We start from the raw sequence: 14,476 nt of genomic DNA, 5'->3' as shown, positions 1-14,476 counted from the left end.
TGTGCAGTTGACGGACTTTGAGCGAGGGCGTATAGTGGGCATGCGGGAGGCCGGGTGGACGTACCGCCGAATTGCTCAACACGTGGGGCGTGAGGTCTCCACAGTACATCGATGTTGTCGCCAGTGGTCGGCGGAAGGTGCACGTGCCCGTCGACCTGGGACCGGACCGCAGCGACGCACAGATGCACGCCAAGACCGTAGGATCCTACGCAGTGCCGTAGGGGACCGCACCGCCACTTCCCAGCAAATTAGGGACACTGTTGCTCCTGGGGTATCGGCGAGGACCATTCGCAACCGTCTCCATGAAGCTGGGCTACGGTCCCGCACACCGTTAGGCCGTCTTCCGCTCACGCCCCAACATCGTGCAGCCCGCCTCCAGTGGTGTCGCGACAGGCGTGAATGGAGGGACGAATGGAGACGTGTCGTCTTCAGCGATGAGAGTCGCTTCTGCCTTGGTGCCAGTGATGGTCGTATGCGTGTTTGGCGCCGTGCAGGTGAGCGCCACAATCAGGACTGCATACGACGGAGGCACACAGGGCCAACACCCGGCATCATGGTGTGGGGAGCGATCTCCTACACTGGCCGTACACCACTGGTGATCGTCGAGGGGACACTGAATAGTGCACGGTACATCCAAACCGTCATCGAACCCATCGTTCTACCATTCCTAGACCGGCAAGGGAACTTGCTGTTCCAACAGGACAATGCACGTCCGCATGTATCCCGTGCCACCCAACGTGCTCTAGAAGGTGTAAGTCAACTACCCTGGCCAGCAAGATCTCCGGATCTGTCCCCCATTGAGCATGTTTGGGACTGGATGAAGCGTCGTCTCACGCGGTCTGCACGTCCAGCACGAACGCTGGTCCAACTGAGGCGCCAGGTGGAAATGGCATGGCAAGCCGTTCCACAGGACTACATCCAGCATCTCTACGATCGTCTCCATGGGAGAATAGCAGCCTGCATTGCTGCGAAAGGTGGATATACACTGTACTAGTGCCGACATTGTGCATGCTCTGTTGCCTGTGTCTTTGTGCCTGTGGTTCTGTCAGTGTGATCATGTGATGTATCTGACCCCAGGAATGTGTCAATAAAGTTTTCCCTTCCTGGGACAATTAATTCACGGTGTTCTTATTTCAATTTCCAGGAGTGTATAAGGGGTGTTCAATCAGTAATTGATCAAATAATTGTTTAGCAGTTTCAGTTGAATACAGTGCTGTATTTTTTGAGATATGTCGTGGAATTTTCCCGATTCAGTCCGTCTAATTTCATGAATTCCGATAGGTGACGCCACTCTAAGTAGCCTTCTAAACGGCGTCTTTAAGAGACGTGCGTTCCAAGCAGACAGATATTAAGTTTCGTATGGTGGAAAACCAAAGCATCGCAGATATTCATAGGTGCGTTTAGAATGTATAGGGGACCTGGCAGTGAATAAATGCGCGGCGAGCGCGGGTGGCGTATGACATAATCACACCAAGGTCGCGCACCACCTGTTCGATCAACCACGTCGCACTAGCCGCACACAACTGTTGACTCATGCAGTATTGGAAAATGCGGACGTTGTCATTCGAGATGATCGACGGATCACAATTAAAAAACACATCACTACACAACTGGACGTCTCGTTCGGTAATGCCGAGATACTCATCCACCAGTTGGTGAACTCAATGGTGTGTGTGACCATATAGAGCAACGAAGGTGATCGAGACAATTCTTCGTTGAATATCGCCACAGGATATCACAGATGGTTTCATCACTTCGAACCAGAAACAAAACGGCAAACCATGAAGTGTCGCCACGTCACCTCATCTTCGAACAAAAACTTCAAAGCCGCACCCTCTGCCGGTAAAGTCATAGCGACTGACTTCTGGGGCTCTGAAGAGGTTATTCTGTTGGACGTCCTCCCTTGATAAACACGGAAGTGTACTGTACTAGTGTTAGGAAATTGAGGAAACGATCACTCGAGGGTTTTCGTCGACACAAAAATGTAAACATATTTCTGCTTCTTCTTGACAACGCAAGGACTGACTCGAGTCTGGGCAGCTGACAGGAGATCGCAAATGGCCACTCGACTGTTCTTCTTCATCCAACAATCAGCCTGGATCTCAGACGTTCCGACTTCCATCTGTTTGGCCCAATGAAGGATGCCCTCCGCTGGAAGCAGTACATGGATGATACGTGAGGTTGCTGGTGCAGTAAGACGTAGGACCCTACGTCGACCGCTAGAAATATACAGGGGTTGTTCGGAAAGTAAGGAACGACCGGTCGCGAATTGCAAACCACAGTGAAAATCAAAAGTGTTTTCTTTGCACATTTAGCTACACCTTCCAGGTACTTTTCTACACAGTCGCCGCTCCGACTAATGTCTAAGTCGGAGCGCTATACCAAATTTCTAACATCACTCTCATAGAAGGCAGGCGCCTGTGCTTTACCATTATTCTCTACGCTGGTCTATAGCGCCTAGTCTGCGCCCAAGTGTTGTCTTCGTTTCCAGAGATGATACTGAGGACGAGATAATTAGGGCTGTGTTGTGGGTGATCGAACACTTCCCATAGAAAAGGCTGCAGGAGCGTCTTCACTGCCCACGCAGAGTGCTGCTGAGAATACCCATGAAGAAGGAAGTGAGTGGTAGTTGTGTTAGGTGGGCTGCATTCGTTAAGGTGAAGCCTCTCAGCAGGCCCTCCTACTTGGCGGGAGACATCGTTGTTCTAAGCGCCTTTACTCGCTCACAGCGCACTGTTTACTGAAAAGAGTGTCTTGATGCGATCGACGGGCATGCTACAGACACTGCCCAAAACATCTGTGAAAAGCCTAATCAGATTTTCCCAGTGTTTTCCATTTCGCGACCGATCGTTCCTCACTTTCCGAATAGCCCTCGTAGCATGCGGCCATACAGGCCCCCTCACTAAAGTGACGTAATGCAGTCGCATTGAACGGACACTGTGCTGAAGAATATGGTTTCGCAGCCAAAAGAGTCGGAAATAGTATGGTGTATTGCAATCCTGAATAAAACCAAACTGCTATCCGAAAGTAAATGTTGCATTACTCGTGTTGAAACGCCCCCTTTGAAAAATTATACAAGACTGTGCTTAAAGTGACACACAATATTTTTTTAGCGCAACGCAATCTGACTTTCAAAAATCCCTGCAAAAGAATGACCCTGACTAACATTAATCTTTACCTTTCACAAATCACTTACCTCACCAAAAATCACCGTTACTCGAACTACTGCAATACAGCGAGCGCCACTACTGCCAGCTAAATAAAAGATTCAAACTACGGAAGGCACTAACTACTGGTAGGCATAGTTAGCAAATGAAAGATTTTAATAGAGAACAAACAATGTATTTACCTTAATAGTCATAATATATATAGCAGTTCATGATATCCAGTATTACAAATTTCGAAACTCCGCCATCTCTCTCCCCACAGCCACCATTGCTGGCTGCTCACCTCCAACTGCGCAACGCTACGCGCTGTTCACGTCCAGCTGCCCAACACTACAATGGCAGACAACAATGCAAACTAGCCACAGACTGCACACAGCACAGCCAGTGATTTTCATACAGAGAGCGCTACGTGGCGGCGGCGTTACCAATATAAGAACCTAAACAGCCTACTTACAGTGTATCTGTGCGACAGATAGCAAATTGGTGCTACACAGAATTTGAAAAAGTATTTTTATTATTTTCCGTTTTCTATAGAATTCTATGTTGATTTTCTCTCTCCTTAAACACCTTGATACTTGAAACTTCCTGGCAGATTAAAACTGTGTACCCGACCGAGACTCGAACTCAGGACCTTTGCCTTTCGCGGGCAAGTGCTCAACCATCTGAGCTACCGAAGCACGACTCACGCTCGGTACTCACAGCTTTACTTCTGCCAGTACCTCGTCTACTGCCTTCCAAACTTTACAGAAGCTCTCCTGCGAAGCTTGCAGAACTAGCACTCCAGAAAGAAAGCTGTGAGTTTCGGGCTTGAGTCCTGCTTCGGTAGCTCAGATGGTAGAGCACTTGCCCGCGAAAGGCAAAGGTCCCGAGCTCGAGTCTCGGTCGGGCACACAGTTTTAATCTGCCAGGAAGTTTCATATCAGCGCACACTCCGCTGCAGAGTGAAAATCTCATTCCGGAAACATCCCCCAAGCTGTGGCTAAGCCATGTCTCCGCTATATCCTTTCTTTCAGGAGTGCTAGTTCTGCAAGGTTCGCAGGAGAGCTTCTGTAAAGTTTGGAAGGTAGGAGACGAGATACTGGCAGAAGTAAAGCTGTGAGTACCAAGCCTGAGTCGTGCTTCGGTAGCTGAGATGGTAGAGCACTTGCCCGCGAAAGGCAAAGGTCCCGAGTTCGAGTCTCGGTCGGGAACACAGTTTTAATCTGCCAGGAAGTTTCATATCAGCGTACACTACGCTGCAGGGTGAAAATCTCAACCTTGATACTTATTTATACTAACACATTTGCAATTATGTCAAAATATTATGTGCTACACTCGTACCAGTCCGTGCGCAACATTCGACCTGTTCCTATATACAGATGAAATGTTTAAAAGAAACAGCGAATGAATAAAAAAATTGTTCTGTTCTTACATCGGAGAACTGTTCGAAATATACAATGATATGATGAACTGTGTGTGTACTGTCGTCCCTACCTATCTATCTGATGTTGTCCTTCTCCCTGAAACCCTTATTCTGACTCATTTCAGTTTTTATAATAATATTTTACGCACTGTACCAGTCTCGACCGACGTACCGTAGTGCTGCGACCTGTGTTTTTTAGAAGTTTATATTACAGTTCACGCAAGTACCACTGCTAAAGGTCAACATGAAGCAAACATCTCGATACGAGATATGTTATATCTCCCCGCTCTTGTTCTGACTTTATGTTTTCGTGTAACAGAGTGTCACGATAGAATGTTATTAAGTAAAGCTGAGCACATGACTGCTAGGCAGCGGCGTTGTTGGTAATGTCGTTATTCTGCTCTAAATGTTGAACTGGCACCGCAGGCGGAACTTCTGAAGAGAGAAGGAAAAAACGAGTGAGAGCTCCATTTTCTTCCCGTAGCCGGCAAGCGTTCCACAGCAAGCTTCGTGACTCGTAATGGTGTAGACGTCTGTGCAGCGGGAAAGAAAAGTTACGGCCCCGTAAATCCTCGCCTCGCAGGGAGTATCACACAAATAAAGCGGCAGCGGGTGCCAGGAAACCAAGTTACCTCTCCATCTACTGATGGCTTGCTGCGGGGAGCAAGGTGCGAGCTACTCCCGTTAAGCAAAGGCCAAAGCGTCCCGCCGACTTGCAAGTGAGTTATTTCCACTGTTGGCACCGCCTGTACGGAAGAAGAAAACAGAATTCTAAATGAGGAGAAAAAGCAGGGGTAAAGAAGGAAGTCATCCCACCGTAGACATATAAAGAATTTAGCATCGATCTCTGTTTTAACTGATATTACTCGTAAGTCACAAATTCAATAATATGTTGATCGTCAGACCAGTAATATTCCAGCCTCGAGAGATGTAGATCAATTTGTCACTTCCACAATCGTTCACCTGGCTTATCTATCATAAGAATAAACATTATTTGCAAATATGTAACACACTAGAGGATAATGGGGTACGTTTACAGGTCTTAATTTCCTTGTTATCCCACACTGCTAACAACGCGAAAGTGCCTCACGTAGAAACCGTAGTGTCTTCTGAACAGGCCGGCCGAAGTGGCCGTGCGGTTATAGGCGCTGCAGTCTGGAACCGCGAGGCCGCTACGGTCGCAGGTTCGAATCCTGCCGCGGGCATGGATGTGTGTGATGTCCTTAGGTTAGCTAGGTTTAACTAGTTCTAAGTTCTAGGGGACTAATAACCTCAGACGTTGAGTCCCATAGTGCTCAGAGCCATTTGAACCAATCTTCTGAACATACTGCAAATAAAACGAGTGAGTCGGAGAATATTTCCCAGCTGACATTCGCAAACTCCAGCGCTGTAGAAGTAATAAGAGAATCTTAATTGTACTCACGTAGTCAAGGGACTCCCTGACGCTTGGGATGAACAATCAATTAAACGCTCGTCTTCGACTATTAGTTTCTGTCTTGCTCTAGGGTGTAGCTTCTGCAGATATTGCAGGTGGCACGTTCAAACACAGTTGGAACTTGGCTTTTTTGTAGTAAAACAAACGTGAGATATTATGTGGAAGCTGTGTGTGTCCTTCGGTAGTACAAATGAAGAGAAATGACACAGTCAGATTTTCTGTCTCAGTCTGACAATCACATTACAGTTTTCATACGTCAAAAGGTAGACCCTGCAATAAAGCAGACTAATTTCATACTTTGCACATGTTGAGGCAAACAGGTGTATCTGGAACACAGAGTTTTACAAAAATGGTTCAAATGGCTCTGAGCACTATGGGACTTAACATCTGTGGTCACCAGTCCCCTAGAACTTAGAACTACTTAAACCTAACTAACCTAAAGACATCACACACATCCATGCCCGAGGCAGGATTCGAACCTGCGACCGTAGGAGTCGCGCGGTTGCGGACTGAGCGCCTAGAACCGCTAGACCACCGCGGCCGGCCCACAGAGTTTTACAAAGTAAATTAAAACTGCAATTGCTTTTCAATGAATTTCTGTACGATAAATTCAGTCTTGTACTAATGATTGTATCTGTACTGTTCATGCTGTGAAGTGCTGAATTCGTCACATGGCCACAAGAATTGATAAATGTTGAAGTGCTTATGTTGAGCTTTCACAATGAATTATTTATGTCAGCACATCTTCACAAGCAAATGTTTGACTTTCCATTAAAATACCGGTCTGTTACATTCTGAAAAACTTACCTATAGCTAAAGAAGTACTTTCATGGTGATAAGTACAATTAAAGAGCTGAAACACAGTTTAACACTCCATTTTCATGTTTTTGTGTTTAATCAATTAACGAGTGTTGCAGCGAATTAGATAACAGTCAAGCATTTATCCTTAATTTCTACCAGCTACTATAACATCTGGAGTTAAAATATGTTCCGGCGTAACCACAGTCGCCGGAATGAAGAGGTGGCACACAAGAGCAGAGAAGGCGTGAAGAACGGGCGGCCAATGGTGCGCGGAATCGGACAGCACCGCACCAGGTTCGCCCCTGCAGCAAATGAATATACAGGGTGTTACAAAAAGGTACGGCCAAAGTTTCAGGAAACATTCCTCACACACAAAGAGAGAAAATATGTTATGTGGACATGCGCCCAGAAACGCTTACTTTCCATGTTAGAGATCATTTTATTACTTCAAATCACATTAATCATTGAATGGAAACACACAGGAACAGAGCGTACCAGCGTGACTTCAAACACTTTGTTACAGGAAATGTTCAAAATGTCCTTCGTTAGCGAGGATACATGCATCCACTCTTCGTCACATGGAATCTCTGATGCGGTGATGCAGCCCTGGAGAATGGCGTATTGTATCACAGCCGTCCACAATACGAGCACAAAGAGTCTCTTCATTTGGTACCGGGGTTACGTAGCCAAGAGCTATCAAATGCCCCCAGAAATGAAAGTCAAGAGGGTTGAGGTCAGGAGAGCGTGGAGGCCATGGAATTGGTCCGCCTCTACCAATCCATCGGTCACCGAATCTGTTGTTGAGAAGCGTACGAACACTTAGACTGATATGTGCAGGAGCTCCATCGTGCATGAACCACATGGTGTGTCGTACTTATAAAGGCACATGTTATAGCAGCACGAGTAGAGTATCCCGTATGAAATCATGGCGGTGAATCGAGGAAGTACAGTACATACTGACGAAACTAAAATGAGCTGTAACATGGAAATTAAGGCTTTCCGGACACATGTCCACATAACTTCTTTTCTTTATTTGTGTATGAGGAATGTTTCCTGATAGTCTGGTTCAAAAATGGTTCAAATAGCTCTGAGCACTATGGGACTCAACATCTTAGTTCGTAAGTCCCCTAGAACTTAGAACTACTTAAACCTAACTAACCTAAGGACATCACACACACCCATGCCCGAGGCAGGATTCGAACCTGGAACCGTAGCAGTCCCGCGGTTCCGGACTGCAGCGCCAGAACCGCTAGACCACCGCGGCCGGCCTGATAGTCTGGCCGTACCTTTTTGTAACACCCGGTATACGTAGCTCCGGCTAGCCTCGGCCGTATAGATCGGCCGGAGTCTGCAACGTGTTTAGGGGTTCGCTAACAGACTGTATCGTTTCCATGTCGCCTCTCGCTAGCGACATTTGCTATAGTCACGTTGAGACGTGCGTGGCTCATGTTCGTGCCACTTTTATTTAACATTATTTTTTACCAAACGGCCGCCTCGTCATTTTAATTTAAATTACTGGTGCCACTGAATTGCTGTCTTGCCTGCCCGTGAGCGGCAGCAGCGCATATCGATAAGTTTACTGTCGTACTATCTCTGGCCGATTTCCGCGTCGGCGTGTGATTGGTAGGGAGGCACTCCGTCTGCAGGCCCCAAGTGGCCCATCGGGACCATCCGACCGCCGTGTCATCCTCGGTTGAGGATGCGGATAGGAGGGGCGTGTGATCAGCACACCGCTCTCCCGGTCGTTACGATGGTTTTCTTTGACCGGAGCCGCTACTATTCGGTCGAGTAGCTCCTCAATTGGCATCACGAGGCTGAGTGCACCCCGAAAAATGGCAACAGCACATGGCGGCTGGATGGTCACCCATCCAAGTGGCGGCCACGCCCTACAGCGCTTAACTTCGGTGATCTGACGGGAACCGGTGTAGCCACTGCAGCAAGGCCGTTGCCCGTGTGATTGGTAGTCAGTCAGAAAAGGACCAGCAGGGCGGTCGCGACACAGCACCACTGTGGTCCGCACAGACAATACCAGTGGGAACGACGGTTGGTTGGTCGCTCGGTCGGTCGTCTCATCGACGACGTGTATTTGGGTCGGTTCCTTCCTGTGCACAGATGCCTGTTGTGTTCCGTCTCCATGGTTGGGTCCGAGCAGGCCCCCACAACCGCACGAGTGGTCGAGTGTGAAGAGTGGAGAAATTGAATAGCTGGGCGGCGGCCATTAGAGTGGTAAACTGACGCGCGGAGTTCGAATGTTTATACATCGCTTTTGGTTATAAAATGCCTTCCCTTGTGTTAGGTCACAAACATAATGCCTCATTTAAATACGTTACTACAATATACTTCTTAATTTATGAACAAACAGCAACTAGTTACTGTTTATGGATTTATCTTACGTACTACGCGGAATCTGTCGTAGCTAAAAGTTATGTACTGGACCCCTAGCAGTTTTCGTAGTTCATTTACGATAGATGTACGCAAAATGCATCAAAATACTCGAAGATTTGCCCACTATATTAATAGATATTTTCTGACTCTATCTTGCTTTAGATTTTATGACGAGAAGTGCGTTATATATGGCATAGTGCTTTGGCAACTCACGACCAAATTATCAAGTTTCAACCTAATCTAGACCATGAAAACACTACCGATCAGCCAACTTTCTTCAAAATGATCGGAACATATAAAATGGTATTCTGTCGGTCGGAAATCTTGCCTCCTGACAGCGTGTAACCATTTTTGTACCAGCTGTGGTTTTGAGAAAGGATACCTGCAAACAGATGCACAGACATTATGCTAATACCGTGTCACAAAAACATTTATTAAGCAAGTGCACTGACATACAAAACAACTTAAAATATTCACATATCTGTGAAACATAATATTCGTTCCTTTCTCGAATTAATTGCTGGCCGAAGTGGCCGTGCGGTTAAAGGCGCTGCAGTCTGGAACCGCAAGACCGCTACGGTCGCAGGTTCGAATCCTGCCTCGGGCATGGATATTTGTGATGTCCTTAGGTTAGTTAGGTTTAACTAGTTCTAAGCTCTAGGGGACTAATGACCTCAGCAGTTGAGTCCCATAGTGCTCAGAGCCATTTCACCCATTTTTTCGAATTAATTTGTACAATTAATCGCTGCACAACACTTCACCATTGTACTTCTTTTGATTGGAACGTACAGACAGTAGAATTACGAGTGACAAATACTGTATGTACGCCCCAACAAATATACAACGTTGAATCAGGGTCATCATAAACAACAATACTACACAACACATCAGACTACAACCACTATAATGGCGTCCAGCCGAAGGTTCACATTATCCCGCGACTGCAGCGCCATCAGTGAGTGTAGTTATTTTTTACAAGGTCTTTGGGTCCGAGCCAGTGTCTCCGGGACGTCGTCTTTCCGAAGGAAGTCAGTGAGTTGGAGACGCACCAGCAGTGCAGTCGCGACGGAGCAGCAGTCGCGGACGGACCAGCAGTCCAGTCGGTCTCCTGGCGTGGAGCAGCAAGCAAGCCACCGTCGCGCGGACTCGGGCTGGAGCCGCTGGCAACTTACACACACGGTTGGAGTGTGCTTGGGAGTGCTACGACGTTCGTCACCAACCGATCTTGGACATGAAAGTTGACTCCTCACTTACTATCAAGCCTCCCAACTGTTGACATTTCTTTGTATGATACTGGTTGTCGCTGTCGGGACATTCCCGCGAGCAACAACGTGTGTCTGTTTAAGTCGGTTAAGATTCCAGCTGTCTTCCTGACAAATTTAACTTAGTTTATTACCTGTTACGAAAGTTCACCACCGGTACCTTCTGCCTTGTGGCCGTTGACGTTCCGGTTACCTGCCCTGCTCGCTGACGTAATTTTAGGCAGTGTATCTTCCTCGTCGTGATGTTGCTGTCTAGCACGGCCTGTAGTTCGACAGCTGAGGTGTTGTTGATCGTTGTGGATGCCAATATTCTTTGTGTCGTGTATTGAAATCTTGTGGTCGTTTCCTGGTTGCGTGGAGCGGAACTGATTTCGTTGATTGGTCGGTCGGCTGTCTGTCTGTTGGGTTGCCTACAGATTAAGAAGTTGTTGGACAGGATGACCGTCTCACCTAAAGGGGCGTTAGTGTCGCAATCTCACACCGACCCTTGGATACTTCTGAGCGCCGTTCCGTATCTGTTACATAGTAACTTCCCTGTCTGAGTTTTAGTTATTTGGTTGATGTGTGGCCTTCAGCCGAGTTTTTATATATCATGAATTAATGTTCCTCTCTTGCCCTTTAGGCATAAGATTGTTATTCCTTATGTGGGGCTTTTAGCCGAATTTTAAATCAACTTATTAAGGCCTTAAGCCGTTAAATTATTTTGGTGATGCGTGGCCCTCAGCCGAGTTTTAATATCTCTTAAATTAATATTGTCGTCTTGGCCTTAAGTGTATAAGATTGTGATGCTTTTGTATGGGCATTCAGCGGAACTTTGCATTGAATATTTTAAGATAAGGCAGAAGGCCTTTTGATAGAACAATTCTCATTGCTTAATATGCGACCTCCAGCAAAGTTCTATTAAAATTAAATCGCTAAGGCCACCCTTTTTAATCCAAACACTTCGTTCTGGGTGGTCAACTCTTATCATTTCCTCTTGACCTCTATACACATTATAGATTACCCGTGACTCCCTATAGTTTACCCCTATTGTTTTCAGAACTTCGAACATCTGGCACCATTTTCAGCTGTCGATGCTTTTCCAGGTCGAGAAATCATGTGACCTTGTTTGAATTTACTTTAGTCTTTCCTCCATTATCAATGGCAGATCAGATTTGCGTCTCCGCTGCCTTTACTTTTCCTAAAGTCCAACTGATCGTCGTGTAACACTTCCTCAATTTTCTTCTCCGTCGTCCGTATATTATTCTTGTCAGCGACTTGGATGCGTAAGCTTTTAGGCCACTTTTGCGATAATTTTCGTTTGTGTCAGCTCTTGCAGTCTTGGGAATTGTGTGGATGATATTTTCCCGAAAGTCTGATAGTAAATCTCCAGATTCTTATATTCTACACACCAAGGTGAATTTTCGTTTTGTTGCCACTTCCACTCATGATTTTAGAAATTCTGGTGGAAAGTTATTGATCCTTTCTGTCTTATTTGATCTTAAGTCCTCCAAAGCTCTCCTAAATTCTGATTCTAATACTGGACCGCCTATTTCTTCTAAATTGACTCCTGTTTCTTCTTATATCCCATGGCACAATTCTTCCCCCTCATGGAGGCCTTCAATATACTCTTCCTACCTATCCGCTCTCTCCTCTGTATTTGAAAGTTGCAGTCCCTTTGCAGTCTTAATGTTATCACCCGTGCCTTTAATTTCATGGAAGTTTTTTTAACTTTCCTGTATGGTGAATCAGTCCTTCCTATGAAACTTCCTGGCAGCTTAAAACTGTGTGTCGGACCGAGACACGAACTCGGAACCTTTGTCTTTGCCTTTCGGAATCTCTGTCTGACCATGGTGTAATAACGAAAATCTTCCCGTATCACCCGGCCTTTTCCAAGCATAGCTCCTTTTCTTATGATCCTTAAGCTGAGTATTTGCTCTTAGGAGTTGAAATTTATTGAAGAACTCAATTAGTCTTTCTCCTCTCTTATTCCTTGTCCCAAGCCCTTATTCTCCTCTTACTTTTTCCTCTACTTCTTCCCCTACAACTACATTCCAGTTCCCCATGACTATTAGATGTGCATCTCCCTTTACATACTCACGTACTCCATTGCTCATTGAATATCCTCATATACTTTATCTCTTCATCTTCATCTAGCGATGTTGGCGAGTATATCTGTCCTTTCGTTGTCGCTAGTGGTGTGCTGTCGATTCTGATAAGAACAACCTTATCGCCGAACTATTCACAGTAACACATTCTCTGCGCTACCTTCCTATTCATAAGCAATCCTACTTCCATTATACAATTTTCTGTTGCTGTTGATATTACCCCACACTCATCTGAGCATAAATTATTGTATTCTGTCTATTGCAATTCACTGATGTCATACAATTTCTAGGTTGAACCTTTTTCATTTCCCTTTTCGGATATTCTCGTTTCCCTACAACGTTCAAACCTCTGACATTGCACGGTCCGAGTCGTAGAACGTTATCTTTCCCTTGGTTATTCAAACTTTTTCTCATGGTCACCTTCCCCTGGGCAGTCCGTTGCTGGAGATCCGAATATGGGAGTATTCCGGAATATTTTGACAATGGAGAGATGATCAGGACACTTTTTCAATTATAGCCCACATGTTCAAAAATTAAACGGTGACAGGTTTCGAAGCCGGGACCTAGGAAGTTCTGTTTATTAATCAAAGACACTCCCTACACCGGGTAAGCATTTGCATGCACGATATTGAAATTATTAATAAGGCTTGTTACTCCATCATCTACATCGCCAAATAGAATGACGGTGTCATTCTTATAAATCTCACAGAATTGAACTCTTCTTACGATGTTATCTCTTAGAGCCTATATTTTATTATCTAGATGTTTGATAAACGTTTCTGTTATCAGTCCACGAAGAGTGCTTGCCATTGCTAGCCCCAACTCCTGCTTGTAATTTTTGTTGATTTTTTAAAAAATATATTTTCATTGCCGCTCTTGAAGAAGAAGGAACAGATATTAGCAGTGCTATATTAAGAGCAACTTACCTTGGAAATTACAGATTCGTAGACATATCATTTTACTAAGTAAACTTCAAGAAAAGTTTGTTACTTTGAACGTGAGGAAAGAAGAATATTTCATATTATGCCCTTATTTAATCAATGACTAATATTTTTGTAGGAGAAAGTACCTATAATGTCGAATGTGTGAGGGTACGCGGCAGGATGGTGAAGGATAGTTTATGACACAGTGAGACGATAATCAAAAAGGAATATACGATGAAATCTAATACTGAGAATTTAGGAAATTGTCGGAGAGACAGTATAATCGTCAGCAAGAGTTCTGTACAACGGTTGTGGAATACAATAAAGATGGAAACAAATAAGGACTGATGGACACCGCAAAGGAAGCGAAGATGTGGTTAGCGAAGGAAGCACTCGAGCACATGGATTAAAAGGAAAATATAAGGGTGTTACGAAATAGGTAGGAACGAAGCAGTGTAGATTGCTTAGGACTGAAATTAACGAGTAGTGGAAACTTACTAAATAAGAAGGAACGAGTTAACATATTAGTGAATATATGATATTAGGAAAAGTCTACATAGAAATAAAGAGATTAAATGTAACTTCAAAGCAAAATTTTAAAGGTTTAACCTACAGGTTGAGATATCTCTACCAAATGCAGAAAAAGGACACACCCTTGGAAAGAGAACATCGAAGGCCTACACAGTGGAGAGGGGTTGTTGCACATTGTGATACAAGAGGAGAAAGAAGTTGATGGGGAGCAAATAAGTCATTCAATATTGTGGTCAGAATGTGGCGTAGAACTGAATCATCTGAGCTGAAACAAATTAGAGAAGAGGGTGATATATTTTCGGAGCTACTGAAGTCTTTGTAAGGTGTATGAACCGGAAGGTTATTTGAGTCAGTGTGCAAAAATTTAAGAAACCGGGGTTTTACCATCAGATTTTCAGAAAATCGTTATCGTCAGACTGGGATTAACATGAGAACTCTCAGATAACTAGTTTGGGAAGTCACGCTTGTAAACTCCATGACTAG

Source organism: Schistocerca cancellata, chromosome 7 (assembly GCF_023864275.1).
Source record: "Schistocerca cancellata isolate TAMUIC-IGC-003103 chromosome 7, iqSchCanc2.1, whole genome shotgun sequence".
Classification (NCBI taxonomy): Eukaryota; Metazoa; Arthropoda; class Insecta; order Orthoptera; family Acrididae; genus Schistocerca; species Schistocerca cancellata.
This window is presented reverse-complemented; position numbering follows the sequence as displayed.